Source organism: Pinus tabuliformis, chromosome X (assembly GCF_031772625.1).
Source record: "Pinus tabuliformis cultivar Carrire ecotype Pingquan chromosome X, CPIR1, whole genome shotgun sequence".
NCBI lineage: Eukaryota > Viridiplantae > Streptophyta > Pinopsida > Pinales > Pinaceae > Pinus > Pinus tabuliformis.
Genome location: NC_142308.1, coordinates 1,415,737,080 through 1,415,752,330, shown reverse-complemented (window position 1 = coordinate 1,415,752,330; position 15,251 = coordinate 1,415,737,080).

Genomic DNA, 15,251 nt, shown 5'->3' with positions numbered 1-15,251 from the left:
TGGGCTAATGGGGTCTTTGTTGAAACAAAAACACATTGCATGTAAAATAAACTCTCCAATATTATACAATGATGAATGAATGGAAACCTCTCAATACTGAATGTAGTGCTTCAAGTATTTCCCATTGACAAGAAATGAAGAATACCCTCCCTCCAAATTCTATAGGATGAAAGTGTTATTACCCTGAACCTCAACAATGCTAAAGGGTCCCAACCAGAGGTTGTCAAACTTTCCATGTTTTCCTTTATCTTCTCTTCTAGCATCCCATCTTAGTACCATATCACCTTCCCTAAAATCTCTTTCCATAGCTTTCCTATCTAACAAGCTTTTTATTTTACTATGATATTTCTTAAGCTTGTAATGAACTTCATCTCTATCCTCATTTAGTTCTATGATTTGATTTGCTCTTCAAGAGAAATCATCAGGCTCTTCATTTGACTCTTGTAAAAAATTCATGACAGGAAAAGCTAAATATGTGGGAAATATATCTTCTTTACCATAAATGAGATGAAAAGGGGATTTACCTATTGATCTTTTTGGTGAAATCCTATTGGCCCAAAGTGCATAAATGAGATGATTGTCCCAATTCCATTTATGATCCTCCAATGTTTTATTTATAACTTTAACCAAAATTTTATTCGAGGACTCTGCTAGTCCATTTCCCTGTGGATAGTATGGAGTAGAATGATGCAACAAGATTTGATATTTCTGACATAACTCAATCATCTTAGTACTACTGAATGCTGTTGCATTGTTTGTCACTATTTTCCTGGGGCATCCAAATCTAGACAATATGTATTCTTCAATAAATTTGATAACAACAATATCAATTGCATTTCTGACTGGAATGGCCTCTACCCATTTGGTAAAGTAATATGTAGCAGTCAATATCCATTTGTGATAACTGCTTAATGGAGGATGAATTTCACCAATGAAATCCAATCCCCATTGAAGGAAAGGTGCTTGGAATAATACTAGAACCAATGGAAGCACCGATAATCTCTTCTTTCCATCAAACATTTGACACTATGTACAACTCCTAACCCTTGCTCCCACTTGTGCAAATAGAGTAGGTCAATTAAACCCTGCCCTTAAAATCCTATGTGTTGTAGCCCTCCAAGCATAGTGCCCTCCACAAATTCCTGCATGAAATTGATCGATGATCCCTTCTGTCTCATTTTTTGTTAAGAAAAGTAAAATGATGTTAAGAGGATCCTTCCAATACAGATTTGCATTAACAATACAATACTCTACAGCCTTCAACTTCAGTGTTTTACATTGATTCTTGCTAAATTCAGGTGGACATTCAAATTCTCTACGAAAATTCACAATATCAGAGTACCAGTTTGATAATAATTTATTTTCATCAATGTGAATCATAATTAACTGATCTGATGCAAAAGGTTCTTGTGGATCCTCCTGTGTTGGGATTTCAGAAGTTTCTTATGGATTCTTCTCAATTGGGCACTCACAAGGTTCTCGTGGATTCTCCTGTGTGGGGGTTGTAGAAGGTTCTTATGTATTCTCTTGAGCTGGGATTTCAAAACAGAATTTATTCCTAAGGTCTTACAGTTGGACCCAACAAGGAGCCTAGCCAAGCCTTGATCTTTTACTAGCTTGGTAGTATTGATGATGAGATCATACTCGAAAATCTTAGTTATCCATCTCTCTCTCCTTCCATCAATACCAGGCTGAGTTAAAACAGTTTTGACAACATTATTGGGTACATAGGAAATAATAAAAGAGTGGAGGAGATAGATTCAAAAGGCTTTCAGAGCTTGAACTAAAGAATAGGCCCATTTTTCAATAATGTCATACTTTAGCTCAACATATCTCATAACTTTGCTAAAAAAGGAAATGGTTTGGTCATCTCCATGTTTATTCTTTTGCAAAATAATGATAGCTAAGGTAGTTTTAGAGGAAAAAGAGAAGACACTAAAAGGTTCAGAGTAATCTGGACTGGCTAATATTGGGGCTTCTGCAATGGCCTTTTTAATCTGATCAAATGCATACCTTGCAGGAATAGTCCATTTAACTTCATGGTTCTTTTTCAGCATATCAGTTATGTCCTTAACTATTTCAACATAATTAGGGATAAACCTTCTTAAAAAAATATTTTTCCTAAGGAAAGCTTGAACTTCCTTCTTATTCCTTGGTAATATAAGTGCCTGAATTGCTGAGAATCTTTTAGGATCAATGACTACTCCTTTAGAAATGATATGGCCGCACAATTTTCCTTCTTGGAGTGCAAAAAAAAACTTCCTAGGATTAAGAGGAATCCCAAATTTTCTACACCTATCAAAAACCTTTCTTCAAAGATTTAAATGCTTATGGTCAAAATTGGAAAAAATAGTCAAATCATCTAAATAAAGAACAACAAATTTGTTGGTGTTGCCCACAAATGCTAGGTCCATAGCACGTTGAAATGTAGCTCCAACTTTAGTTAACCTAAAAGGCATCTAGGCATACATAAATGTGCCCCCTGGAGTTGTGAATGCATTATTTTCTTTATTCTCTGGACTAACCATAATCTGATTATATCCAAAAAAACCATCTAACATGGAAATTCTATTGGCTCCTGAAACTTTCTGAAGTAATTGGTCCATTTTTGGTAATGGATAATTATCTTTCAGAGAAGATTTATTCAAATTCCTAAAATCCACACATAATCTAATTTCACCATTCTTTTTTCTCACTGGAACTAGATTGGCTACCCAATCAGAATATCTCAATGGACGTATTATTTTAGAATCAAGTAGCTTCTTATGTTATTTTTCAATAACACGAAGAAGGACAAGATTAATTCTCCTTAATTTTTGTTTGAAAGGTTTTGCCTATGGTTTTAATGGAATTTTATGTTCATGAAGAGATGTATCATATGTTTTTAATTCATTATAAGACCAGTCAAAAACATATTTGTAGGCTTTAAGGAGGGCTAAATATTTGTCTTTGGCTTCCATTTACAGGGATGCAAAAATATTAATATTTCAGATTTCTTCAGAACTTTCAATGTTATAAATTTCAATAGTTTCCTCATGTGAATTATATATTAGATTTTTGGGGATATCATTATGATCAAAGAGCTTCTCAAGAGGGACTAACCCTTTTGGAATAAAATTGTTAGATAATTGAATAATTCTATGATCAACAATTTTAGAGTCAAATTGTGGTGTTTGATTTTTGTTGTCAACTTCAAGATTATCAAGTTGTTCTTCCTCAACTTGCAGGTTTGAGAATTCATCAATGACTTGCAAAAAGGATTTTAGCTACTCGTCATCATCAAATATTTTCTAGTGCTTAAGATTGTTAGGAATAGATGGTCTATACTTGACTTGAATTTGATACTGGACAAGCATTTTATCAGGAACTTTAAAAGAACTAGCAGAAACAACCAAGGAATCTACATGCATGTTTTGATCTCTAGGAATAGCAGTAATATTGAATGCTGAAAAGAAATTTTCAATTGAATCCCAAATATCATTCCTATAAGATCTTAGTATGGGGTTCTTAGTTTGACACTGATTCCTAACTTGTTTGATAATAAGTTCAGAATCACTGTATACACTTAAATTCTGCACCTTAAGACTTCTTGCTAATTCCAATCCTAGCATAAAATCTTCATACTCCACCACATTATTAGTTACATAGAATTCAGGTTTATATGATTGGGTAATATTTTCTTTATATGGTGAAATTAATGCAATTCCAACTCCTGCTCCTTCCTTTGAGCAGGAACCATCAAAGTACAATTTCCAAATTTCAGTTTCAATGGTCATAGATTTGTCAACAATGTTTTCAATAGTAAGCTGAGTATTTTGTGAATTATTAGCTGATAATTCAAAACACCCAAAGTCTTGGTCAACCGCATAAATAGGATGATTCCTAGCTTGATCATATTTACAAACAATATTCATAAATCTAACTTCTCTGTATAATCTGAGATCCTCACTCCCATATACCAGAATAGTAGCATAAGAAATTTCCATTTGTTATCACAACAAGATCTTGATAATAATGTGCCAAATTTGGGAGGGATGTTAGTGACTAAAATGTCTAAAACCACACTTTTGATAGGGATATGAGCTAAAGTAACCACGAAATCTTTAATAAGTCTAAGACAAGGTACTTTCTTGGAGTCAAAAGTGTAAATATCATGGTAAGTTCTAGTGACTTCTAACTGCAGCTAGTCCATGATTACCTTTGGCATCAGATTATGGGAAGCCCCAAAATCTAACATACAATTATATAACAAGAAATCATGAATTTTTAGAGTCACATAAAAAGGTGTTACATTCTCATCAATCATGTCTAGGCTAGCACCAAAGACTACTGAGGGTTTTTCATCTTGCAGGATTATCACATCCCCTTCAACATCAACACTGGATGACTGAATTCATTTAGAAACTTGGTTTTTATACCCTAGGTTTTTTGACAGTTCAGATAGGGGAATTGGTATTTTAACTCTTTCCAGTTCTCTTTCAACATTGAAAGTTGTCAAAACAACTTTATCAATTAGGCTTGTTTCGATTGTTTGATTCAATGGTTGAATGATTGTTGTCTTGGTTTCAATAGATTTGATCTAAGGTTCATTTACAGTGGGAAATTTTGGAGGTCTACCAGGCCCTAACCTAGGTCTTAGATCATATCTCCTATTCAATTATGCAATTAAAAATTCAGAAAATGCCTGATATTTAGAAATTTGATGGTCTTCTTGATCTTGAGAAGAGTGATTTAAAGAGTGAGAAACAATAGCATTATGTATAGATGAATGATCTAGATTATTTATATATTCATAAATTAGAGGTCCAAAGTCATCTGGTTGTTGGACATCAATCATCAATGGGGGTTGGATCTGTTGATCAGTATTCGATTTCTGCAAAATTTGAGTTTGAGGGACTCTTAGTCTTATAAATTGAGTTTGAGGTCTAGCAGCAGTTTGTTGTATCATTCTAGGCTGCGTTTCTATATTATAAATCCTATTAGAAAGGTTTATAAGTAATGTTGTTATCTCATCTATATTTTGATCATTGTTTTTGTTTTTTGAGGAAGATCCTTCTTCCTTAGCTTTCATTTTTCTTTTAGCCTTTTCAGCCATGGATTTGAGTTTAGATGATGTTGAACTATTAGCCTCAACTTCTACAACGTTAGTTTTCATTTCTTGTAAGGTAGGGGTTGTCCTTTCCCTAAGCATGACTGTAAATTCATCATCAAAGGCTTTTTAAAACCTAAATTTTGTAACTAGAGGTTTACAATCAAGAGGCATCTTATGCTAAAGTTTCTTGAATCATTTAAAGAAATTTGCCACTGGTTCACCATGGTTTCTTTTAAGCTCTTCAAATTCTATAAGATAGTAAACTGGATCCTTTTTAACACCCCACTGATTCTTGAATATGGTAGTTAATTCATTGCAAGAATGAATTGAATCATCTCTCAGTTTTCTAAGCCAAATCCCAATGTTACCCTATAAATATTGAACAAATAATCACATGTATACATCCTCATGTTCTATGTTCATATTATCAGCAAAATCTAAAAAGGCAGCTAGATGATCTTCTGCAGACAAACCAATTTCTCCATTAAACCTTGGTAGGTGTTTCAAATACCCATCAAGAAAATTATTAAGCTTGTTGGGAAGATGTAAGGCAACATAGCTAGGTTGAAGAATAGGTTGAAAAACCATATTTGAAGATGAAGATTGTTGTAGGGAAAAGTATCCGATTCGGATGACCCTATCCCACTCTAAGGGTGATAGTACCTCAGCAACAACTATAAAGAAAACTACTTAAGGTTTACTTCTTTACGAAAGCAAGAGAGAATGAGGAAATGCACTAACCGTTGCCTTGCGCTTAATGTCGAATCCAAACTCTTCTCTTTGGCTGCTTGCTCCCAGCTCCTTGCTCTTTTGCTGGCCCAGCTACAATGAGATCCTGCAAAATAACAAAGAAGGAAACTACAAGAAGCATGCAATCATAACTGATTCAAGGATTAGCATAAATCAAATATACAATTATCACAATATATCATTGAAACAAGTGCATATAGAAGAACCTCAATAGCTTTTATTAATGAAGAAGTAAAGTTCTGAGAGAGTTACAACCATTGAAGGCCCCAATCCAGCAACACCTCCCAGCAGAAAGAATTTCTCCTCTTCACCTCCTTCAAGCAATCACCCAATAGCTCTATAGTGAAACCAACAGCATATCATTACTTTGCACAAAATTCCAGCCTCCTGAGCTCATAGGAGAGAGCTCAATATATAGATGAATTGAGAAAGGATGAGTCAGCTTGCAACTGATGTGTAGCTGCCTTGTGTCCTCTCTCTCTTCAGTTGATCTTCAGTTCTTGAGTCCACTTGGAGAACCTTGCTTCCACTTGGAGAAACAGAGCCTCTGACTCATCACAAGGCGAAATCCCTGATCCAAGTGTCATTTTTGGAAGATTCCAGAGCAATGACTCAGTGTGCCACTTGTCCCATCTCGCTCAGCGCAGGTGGCCTTTGTTCCACTTGCTTTGCAATGCAGGTACACCATGGAGGAGTTGAGTTTCAGCGCAGAAGCCTAGTGGAGCACCTGCTTTGATTTCAGGATTGCTTGTTTTTGAGTGTTTTCAGGTGGAGAACTGATCTGAGAGCTGTTGGTTTGCTGACCTTGTTCCTCTAGGGGTAGGAACATCATGTTTAGGGACTTTGGATCCCTTGGATTATTGACAATTCATGCCTGATGCTGCAAGGCACAAAATTGTCTATAACAGATGCCCCCTAAAGTATGAGGTCGTTTATCGGGTGAAATGCTTTATTAGGAGGATCCGAAGTTCATTCAATCTGCTGAGAAGTGTCCTGTAATAAGATACAATACAATACATTATTTTTCATACTTTTTCATGATCTAGCTGAGGCGGGCATTCCCATGCTCAGCTTTATAAATTCATTTTGGTACATAGAACAGACGATCGTCTGATGGTAGACTGATAATTCTCTGCTGAAATTATCATCCTTTGAGAAGGATGATCATCTGCTGCAATGATGTACATATCAAATGTCTTTATATCTTGAATATATATCGCAGCCCGGATGGATGGAACTAGATCCGGGGTCTTCAATCTCTTCCGATCTTCACTCGATGTACAAGTCGATCCATGTGAGAATTTCTTGAAGTCGAACATGGAAAGACATCGCTTGATTACCAGCCAATGATGTAAACCGTTAACAAGCGCGAGAGGAATCACCGATAAGGATGATGACCCTCAAGGTACAGCAGTACAATTCACATGGTGGGAATAAAGGACTTGGTGTCGACCACCATGCAAAATATTCTGGTCGAAGGTCATTGATGTATACCTGTCGCCGGAAGTGAGAAACTTGCCATTGAGGCATGCAAGCTTCAAAGTACTGAAGGGGTTGTTTCTAGATCAACTCCTTGGATAATGAGATGATGTCAACAAGGAGCGATCCGTCAAAGGAGGGCCTTAATGAATCCCACATCAGTGACACGGAACGGAGCTAGTGATTGTGATGAGGTGAAAACAAACTGTGATGTATGATTCAGGGTGGCGGTCATGAAATGGATGAAGGACAATGTATGGCAGTGGATGGGACACGATTGACTCTTTGCAGAACAACATCTCTTGAACATATAACGACACTGATGTGATGGATCGGTAGCATTACCCCAAATGTGGATGGTGTGGCGAGGACCATGGTGATGAGACCGGTGAATGAAACAACCCAACCCGATGTGATACGGAGGACAAAGTGTCATGTTCAAGAGCGACTTGCTACCATTAAAGTTGTGAGGTTCTCCCAATTTTTCCCCAGTCATTGCTGACCAGTACCTCTTTATTTTTGTCAAGCTTGAGGAGGATAACATATGCTTGTTCTATAACTTACCCTTCGAGCAAGCCTATCGCTATGTTTTAACGAGCCTAGCGATAGGGAAACTCGTTCTCGTCTAAAGACAAGTTTGTCGCTATTTAATGAATTTAACGAGTCTAACGACAAGGATAACTCGGTCCTTTTCATTTTTAGAGAGTCTGAAAAGGTACATAAAGTCAACTCCAGAACTCCTTTTTCGTCATCTAACCCCTTAAGTCCGAAAAAGTATAAAACAATACAGAAGGGATGAATTTTCGATTGCTTTAACGAGCCGAACAAAACAAGCGCTCGATCTTTTTGTGCAATAATCCCTCAGGTCCAAAAAGATTAAAATCTAGAGGAGGGATAGCTCTTCCGGTTGTTTAATGAGCTGGAAGGCCAAAACTCGGCAAACTTTTCATATTTTACGAGTCAAGAGAAAAGAGCTCAAAGAAGACTCGTCTTTTGAGGAACGAGTGATAAACAGGGCAGCAGCAGATTCCAGGTACAGGTTGGAATATTCCAATCACGGCAGTGTCACAAGGATGGCTTAGTGAAATCACTCTTCGCAGCTGTTCTTCAAAAGAGGGTAAACAATCATATGGAGATGAACGATTGGCCAAATGAACGGATGGAGGTGACGGTGCACAAGCACGACCAAAGGCTTTTAATATGGCTGTCAAAGGTTACATTTACCAAGGTTATTTACCGGTTCATTTTTTTTGGGGTGAGCTTGAACTCTAGGGGGAAGCTTGCTCACAATTTATGTTTATTTTTTAACGAGCATGAACTATGTACTAAAACTGCTCGGTGATGGCTTCATTTTTTAACGAGCTTGAAAGCGATCAAACCTTGCTCAATATACCAGTCATAATACAAGAAATGCCTCAGGTGAGGTAGTCATATTTAAGGAGCTTTACCTCACTAGCTACTCCAATTTGGCAAGTTTTGACTTTTTGCCCCACATCCTTTCTTTATGCAAGTTGGAAACAGCTAATCCTACGAGTTTAAAGGGTTAGACCTACAGGTTTAAAGGGAGGACCTAAAAATTTAAAAAAAATAAATAGTCGTCCCGCTCTTGCACTCCAAAAGGTTCGCATGCCCCCAGGTATAAAGTATAATTTCTAGGATCGGCCTCTTACTTATTATCCGAAAAATGGTTTTATTTGTTGTCGCAAACTAAACTCTTCTTTTTCCGGCGATGTCTATCATTAGGTTGCTAAAGATGGTGACTACTTGTTGCAGCAATTTCATCTCTTTCTTTGGAAGCTGCCCCTACTTATCCTTCAAAACATATGTTTTAATGGGTGAGGCTTGCCTTCAAAGATGGTGGCTACTTGCCGCCACAAATGGATCTCCTCCCTCGGCAGGGCCTATTTTTTAGACAAAGGGAGCGAGAAGCTGATTATCTCACTCACATAACTTTGACAAAAGAAATTTATCCTAGAACAACCCTCTCTTCCTTCTTTCGGACGGGGTACGGACTAGTCCCATTCTTCTGCGGAAATTAACTTTATACCCAAGGTTTCCTCTGCCCAAGGCAGGCCAGGGTGCATGCCCCCTGGGTCCCAGTTCTTTCTTCCGAATCACTCGCATTCATCGGGAAGTAGAACCGGGGGTGGAGGCATTCCTTGAGTGAATAAACCGTTAAGGGATGGTATTTGACTATTTGCGATGCGTGATCCTGGAAATGAAAGCTGGTCTACGAGCTTGACCATTCTTCCTTCGTGCGGAAAACACATAACTCTAAAGAGTGAGGACACTATCGCCTCCATGCAATATATATAGTCTCGTCCAAGGAGTAAGTTATAAACCAAGGGTCCCTGGACGACCATGACGTTCATATGAACTGTCTTCCCCCTCAATGTAATCGGAACATTGGGGAGGATCCCTAAAGGGCGACTGGTTCCTTTATCAAAACCTGATAGATTTCTCATCTCAGGTAAAAGCGCCGGGGAACCCAGTGCTTTCCAAGCAATAGAGGAAAGGATACTCACAGATGCCCCTTCATCAATGATAGTTCCAGCCATTACCATTCTATAGATTTGGACAATGATTCTGAATGGTATATTGGCTGGTAACCAGGGTCTGCCTAGTTGGTTCCAATCAAAGGACACAACCAGGTTGCTTGGTGGTGGGACCGAATACACGGCCGGATACGACCCTGACGATGTTCCTTCCTGCGATAAAGGAATGGGCGCATTGCCCTGATGCTCATCAGAGTCTGTGTTGATGAAAAGAATCTGGACGGTGTCATCCTTATTCTCTTCAGTGAGGGTGTCATTTGAAGATGAGTCTTCAATGACGGAGTCATTTGAGGATGAAACCTCTGAAGGAAGAACCGGGTCAACTGCCTTTTCGACCTTTAGACTTTCGTCTGGTCTAGATTCAGTAGGTTCATTCTCAATGACCGACACTTCAGCTGACCACTTGAGCGGGCCAGTTGGATTTTCAACTATCGAGGGACTTGGCGCGAGTTTTTGGTATCCAGGAGGAAGTCGTAACGGTGAAACCGGACGATCTTCCAAAACTCTCTTTGCCTCATCTAAGAATGGACAACGGTGGATGGCGTGATCGCCTTCACACAGCATGCATGGTGATCTTGGTCTCCCTTTTCGTCCTTCACTCTCGCTAGTTGACGGACTGCAATCAACATGACTACCAGAGGTTGACGCTACCGGATTGTGCAACCTGGGGGACCAGTCCCTTAGTATCCGGGGAATACAAGGACAATCACGGTGGAAGTGGGTCCCTTTGCAAATGACACATGGCGATTTAGGCCCGGTCGGTGCAGTGTGTGGATTTTTGTCAGATGTCTTTGGCTTGCCCCCAGTCGCCTTCGCCATAGGCCCCTTCTACTTCTTTTCTCTCTTCTTCTTTTCCTTCTTCTCCATGGGAGGCTGACTTTTGCCGGCTCTACCTTGTGAAGATGAAGGATCAGAGGAAGAATTGTAAGAAGTGGAAGGCTGGTGGGCAGCTCTAGACTGGTCTGACTGTTGATTCGACTGCTCAGGATTTGTGGTGGTCTGAACTACATTAGTTGAAAAGAGCCATACAGGTAGGCCAATTGTCAATCCTGGAAGTGACAATGTGGCCATATGGGGCGCACCAACATCTCCCCAAGAGGAAAAGGGACTGGGACTTCCACCAAGGTGACTTCCTTGGTTGGTGGGCTCCATACTTTTCAACTGAAAGATCAACGCGGGAATAAGAGGTGATTATGTTCCGTTTAAAATAAATTTTATTAACGACGCTTTAGACACAACTTTGCTTTTTCATGTTTTAAGAGTCGAGAAAAAGCTAAAGATGACTCTAGTCCCCTTCGATGTTTTAACGAGCCCGAAGTGACAAATGCTCGGATGGACTTTTTCAGTTATAGAGTTTGAAAAAGGCCAAAAGAAACTGCTCTGGAGTTCTAGGCAGAGGGTGTGCCAAACTTTTCGCGAAACCACAGAATACGTTTTACGGTACGGGTGGTCGATCTTCGTGAATGCTGTGTTCACTGCATCGCGATCAGTAGGGCAGCGGACACGGCTTCCTATGGATAAAGGCTTTGTTCCTATAGGGGTCTCCCAATATATACGCGACGGTACGTGGGAGCACAAGTCCGTATTAGTGCCACCGACTCTCAGGAGGAATCACCCACCTTCGTAGAGATCGACAGTCACTATGTTTAACGACGCCGGAACACGTCTCTACCTAGACCTCTATGTGTTTGCGTTATGTTACAAAGCGTTGTTATGTAAATTGAATTTATTTTAATGTTGATCTTGCTTAGCAGTTTGCCTTTAAGGATCACCACGAGATGTATGTAACAAATTCCTGAATGCAGTCTAAGATGAGAAGCAAACTTTTCAATCTTTCAACTTTGAAAATCTTAACTACTGAGGAGAAGAAAGGAAAATCTTTTCACACAGATCATAGAGCACACACTAATGAAAAATTTCCTAAATCAGCATGTAAACAGTCAAATGCAAAATGCACAATGCATGTATTTTCTTTTCCCTTTCTTAATGTTGATGTATTACAAAAAGAAAGTTGTTATATAACTTTGATTTCGATTTAAAGCGAAAACAAACAAGTTTGTCCACAATCAAAAGACACCTTAAGATTTACTTGTTTAATCACTGGAAATACATGAAATCAAACCATAATGACGAAAGTAAAAAGACTAATCAGCTATGGACAGCAAACAAGCTAACTCTTTAGACCAACAAAAATGCCTAACACAGGTTCAGATCTAAGAGGCCAAAGCGAGACTAGTTCACTTTCGTTATGGAAAATTGTAAATGACGTAAGAAATACAAAAGAACAAGTACAATTTCGTTATATAACAGAGGCAGAATGATGGCAAGTAAGGTTGGTTTCAGAATAGGTACAAGACTGGTAACTGGCTGCAAAATCTATAGTGAAAACAGGCAAGAAAAAGGGAGGAAACCCCAACTGCACAAGGCAAAATTGGGCCAACGCAGGTGCTGCACAGCCAGTCTGGCTCTCAGCGCAGGTAGCCCCTTCGGGACCTGCGTTGCAAAGCAGGTAGCCTGTGTACTACCTGCTTTGGAGAACGAAAGTTGCGTTTTCACAGTTTCCGGGTCACAATTTTCTCAAAAATTCACAGTTTTTGCTCAAATCAGAAGCTATCAGTCAAGCACACACTAAGGGATGACAAGGAAGATGAAAAGCTATCACTACGAGCTTACAAGGATCCTTGTAGATCAGCTCTTCAAATCATGAACATGCTCAGAAATGAGCTAGAGTAGCTGCCCTCTACTTCGCTTTTGATATAGTCAAAAGCTTTTCGATTTGGTACTCTTTTGTTCAGGAAATGAATAGCAAAATACTACAAACAATCAAACAGATACGATCCCCAGCGGAGTCGCTAGTTTGTTGTAGGGAAAAGTATCCGATTCGGATGACCCTATCCCACTCTAAGGGTGATAGTACCTCAGCAACAACTGTAAAGAAAACTACTTAAGGTTTACTTCTTTACGAAAGCAAGAGAGAATGAGGAAATGCACTAACCGTTGCCTTGCGCTTAATGTCGAATCCAAACTCTTCTCTTTGGCTGCTTGCTCCCAGCTCCTTGCTCTTTTGCTGGCCCAGCTACAATGAGATCCTGCAAAATAACAAAGAAGGAAACTACAAGAAGCATGCAATCATAACTGATTCAAGGATTAGCATAAATCAAATATACAATTATCACAATATATCATTGAAACAAGTGCATATAGAAGAACCTCAATAGCTTTTATTAATGAAGAAGTAAAGTTCTGAGAGAGTTACAACCATTGAAGGCCCCAATCCAGCAACACCTCCCAGCAGAAAGAATTTCTCCTCTTCACCTCCTTCAAGCAATCACCCAATAGCTCTATAGTGAAACCAACAGCATATCATTACTTTGCACAAAATTCCAGCCTCCTGAGCTCATAGGAGAGAGCTCAATATATAGATGAATTGAGAAAGGATGAGTCAGCTTGCAACTGATGTGTAGCTGCCTTGTGTCCTCTCTCTCTTCAGTTGATCTTCAGTTCTTGAGTCCACTTGGAGAACCTTGCTTCCACTTGGAGAAACAGAGCCTCTGACTCATCACAAGGCGAAATCCCTGATCCAAGTGTCGTTTTTGGAAGATTCCAGAGCAATGACTCAGTGTGCCACTTGTCCCATCTCGCTCAGCGCAGGTGGCCTTTGTTCCACTTGCTTTGCAACGCAGGTACACCATGGAGGAGTTGAGTTTCAGCGCAGAAGCCTAGTGGAGCACCTGCTTTGATTTCAGGATTGCTTGTTTTTGAGTGTTTTCAGGTGGAGAACTGATCTGAGAGCTGTTGGTTTGCTGACCTTGTTCCTCTAGGGGTAGGAACATCATGTTTAGGGACTTTGGATCCCTTGGATTATTGACAATTCATGCCTGACGCTGCAAGGCACAAAATTGTCTATAACAAAGATGAAGAGGATTTAGTAGAAGAGGTAGGAGATGATGTAGTGGAGGATGAAGAGGAAGATGGTGAAGTTGTGGGTGAATATGGAGGTGTAAAAGTGGGAGGAGGGTGGGAAATTGGAGGATCCCTAAATGTTTTAAAAGGGGTTTTAATAACTAACTTATGAACCTCTGTTTCAACTTGTTATTTATTTTCAAACAAAGGGTTTGAATATACAAAAAAAGTTTCTTCAGGTTGGGCAGAAGTAGATGGAAATGTATAATGAATGGGGGAGATAAAATCAGTAGGTTTTAGCTCCAGTAAATGTACATCTAGTTCTTCCTCTAACTTGGGTGAATCTGAAAATATTTTAGGAAGTTTGTATGATTCCAAAGATTGGACGAAGAGAGCTGACTGCAGATCAACTCCTTTAGATAATAATAGAAGAGTGGAGGAGATAGACTCTAAAGGTTTTCAAAGCTTGAACTAAAGAATAGGCATGTTTTTCAATAATGCCATACTTTAGCTCAACATCTCTGATAAATTTGCTAAAAAAGGAAATGGGTTTTTCATCTCCATCTTTATTCTTTTTCAAAAGAACAACAGCTAAGGTAGTTTCAAAGGCAAAAGAAAAGACACTAAAAGGTTTAGAGTAATCTGGATTGGCTAAGATGGGGGATTCTACAATGGCCTTTTTAATATGATCAAATGCATACCTTGCATGAATAGACCATTTAAATTCATAGTTCTGTTTTATCATATCAGTTATGTCCTCAACTATTTCAACATAATTATGGATAAACCTTCTTAAAAAATTAATTTTCCCAAGGAAAGCTTGAAATTCCTTCTTATTCCTTGGTAATATAAGTGCCTGAATTGTTAAGATTCTTTTAGGATCAATGACTACTCCTTTTTTAGAAATGATGTGGCTGAGTAGTTTTCATTCTTGGAGTGCAAACATAAACTTCTTGGGATTAAGAGGAATCCCAAATTTTCTACATCTGTCAAAAATCTTTCTCAAATGCTTTAAATGCTTATGGTAAAAATTGGAAAAAATAGTCAAATCATCTAAATAAATAACAACAAATTTGTTGGTCTTACCCACAAATGCTAGGTCCATAGCACGTTGAAATGTAGCTCCAACTTTAGTTAACCCAAAAGGCATCTAGGCATACATAAATGTGCCCCGAGGAGTTGTGAATGCTGTATTTTCTGTATCCTCTGGACTAACCATAATCTGATTATATCCAAAAAAAACCATCTAACATGGAAATTCTATTGTCTCCTGAAACTTTTTGAAGTAATTGTTCCATTTTGGGTAATGGATATTTATCTTTTAGAGAAGATTTATTCAAATTCCTAATATCCACACATAATCTAATTTCACCATTCTTTTTTCCCACTGGAACTAGATTGGCTAACCAGTCAGAATATCTCAATGGAAGTATTATTTTAGCATCAAGTAACTTCTTAAGTTCTTTTTCAAT